At 37.8% G+C, this 2,635-nt stretch overlaps 1 pseudogene; it reads left to right on the forward strand.

Annotated features, from left to right (window-relative positions):
* The first annotated feature begins 1,180 nt into the window (after positions 1 to 1,180).
* Positions 1,181 to 1,853, forward strand: LOC121040905 (10 kDa heat shock protein, mitochondrial-like; annotated as a pseudogene).
* Positions 1,854 to 2,635: the final 782 nt, after the last annotated feature.

Raw genomic sequence — 2,635 nt, forward strand, 5'->3', positions numbered from 1 at the left:
AGAAATGAAATGTGAAACAGGCACATGAGGGAACACTGAAATAGTAACTTCAGGAAGAAGTTACTACGTGGAGTGACAAAGGAGAAAGCTTTTGGTTATTACTATGTAGAAACTTAAAGAATGGATGTAGTGCTTAATTTTACGTGTCAACTTTACTGGGCCATGGCATGCCCAGATGTTTAGTTCAATATTTTTCTGGATGTTTTTGTGAGGATGTTTTTGAATGAGTTTAACATTTACATTGATGAGCTGAGTACAGCAGATTGTGGGTGGGCCTCATGGAATTAATTAAACATCTGAACAGAACAAAAAGGCTGAATGAGAGGGAACTCCTGTCTGACTGCCTTGAGCTGAGACATCAATTTTTCCTGGGTTTCTAGTCTACAGGCTTATGGACTGGAACCACCATTGGCTTATAGTGGAAAGCCTCAGGTCTTTGGATTTGCACTGGAAATACTCTATAGGTTTCCTGTGTCTCCAGTTTGGTGAATGCAGATCTTAGGACCTGTCAGTATTTATAATCACACACACACACACACACACACACACACACACACGCAATGATGCTATTTCTGGAAGTGCTAGGAAAAAAGCAACCACTGCTTGAGTAAAGAGACATTTCTGTGCTAAGTCCGTTAGGAAAGCAAAGAAAAAAAATGGAGAAAATCGTTTCTCTGTCCCCCTGCTGTCCAGTCTTCCTTCAGTGCCACCTTCCTGGTACTAACACCTAACAAAAGAGTCAACAGGTAAAAAGAAAAATATCATTTGCAGACATCCAACACTCATATCAAAGAGTAGTTTAATAACCCTGACTTCTGGATTATAGATTAGGTTTGTCAAAATTTGAACTTTATATAAATGAAATCATTGAGAACAAATAGTACGTACTATTTTGCATACTATCTGTGTGTCATTTACATATAACTCCATCTTATTTAGTGTTGGCAGATATCTATATTTTCATTAACAATACTTGCATTTAGCGCTTTGAGGGTAAATTGACTTGCCTTTAATTTGCTATCTGTAATTTCTAAAATGGTCTTCAAAAGTCCAATTTATGATGCCTAATTTCATTCTGTATTAAAAAGCTTCAGGTTCACATGGTCCAAGGGTGAAACTGTAGGTCTTCCTGTGGCTGCAGCAGCTTGAGAGCAGAGTATGAACTGTGGCGGCCAGAGTTATGGCAGAACAGGCCTTTCAAAAGTTTCTTCCCCTCCTCGACTGAGTTTTAGTTGTAAAGAGTGCAGCTTAACAGTAACCAAAGGAGGCATCATGCTTCCAGAAAAATCTTAAGGAAAACTATTGCAAGCACTAGCAGTTAGATGTTGGATTGGGCTGTTTCCGATTCTGTGTCTCCCTCTCTCTCTGCCCCTCCCCCGTTCATGCTCTGTCTCTCTCTGTCCCAAAAATAAATAAATAAATGTTGAAAAAAAATTTTAAAAATAAAAAATAAGGGGCGCCTGGGTGGCGCAGTCGGTTAAGCGTCCGACTTCAGCCAGGTCACGATCTCGCGGTCCGGGAGTTCGAGCCCCGCGTCGGGCTCTGGGCTGATGGCTCAGAGCCTGGAGCCTGTTTCCGATTCTGTGTCTCCCTCTCTCTCTGCCCCTCCCCCGTTCATGCTCTGTCTCTCTCTGTCCCAAAAATAAATAAATAAATGTTGAAAAAATTTTAAAAATAAAAAGATGTTGGATTGGGCTCTAAAGGAAAGGGTGGAGAACTTCAACCAGTTAGCATGAAAGTTGGAAATAGATAAAGTTCTTCTCCCAGAATGTGGAGACACCAAAGTAGTTCTGGTTGACAAGGATTATTTCTTATGTAGAGACAGTGACATTCTCAGAAAGTATGTGGACTGAAATAAACCATTACTGAACTGGCATCACGTGAAAGCTGCCCATTCCACTGAAGCTGTGAAATTATTCATCATGTAGATAATTTGCATGTCTCTCTTTTATAATAAACTAATGGTATCCCCCCCCCAATAAGTCAATAAGAAGCTTCAGATTTTTGTTTTCTGTGATATTTTATCCTTTTCTGAAATGAAAAGATTCATATTTGAGAAGCACAATAGTTACTTCAATCTTAGATTGGATTAAAACAACTCAGATTTTAACATTTCAGATTGTGCACTATGCTGTTAAGATGGTAAAATTATCTGAAATAAATTTTAAATTAATCGACAAATGTTTCATTTGTCAATTTCAAAATGTTTCGATGGGTAAAAATGAAAAAGTGTTAAAAAACACTTGTAAGTATGTGATTTAGGAAAGAAGATACAGTGAAATCACTTCTAGATTAACTGCTTAAGATGTATATTATCCAAGATTGCTTTATATATAATTATATATGAAAAGATAACATGAGTTGGTAATTATACATTGTAATTTCTAATTCATTTTTTAGTAATCTCCCCCCAACATGGGGCTCGAACCCACAACCCCAAAATCAAGGGTCACATGCTCTTCTGCTTGAGCAGACCAGGCACCTCTGTACTGTCATCTTAAACAATGAGTTATTAAAAAGTAAATTACATAATTTCAAGGCAAATTTGCATATCTGATGTTCATTATATGGTCACTCAGCATGTTTCGGATACAAAGCGTAGTTAAATTTTCAGAACTGACCAAAGAACATTAAC

This window comes from Herpailurus yagouaroundi, unplaced genomic scaffold (genome assembly GCF_014898765.1).
Source record: "Herpailurus yagouaroundi ecotype Mexico unplaced genomic scaffold, PumYag 29, whole genome shotgun sequence".
Taxonomy (NCBI): Eukaryota; Metazoa; Chordata; class Mammalia; order Carnivora; family Felidae; genus Herpailurus; species Herpailurus yagouaroundi.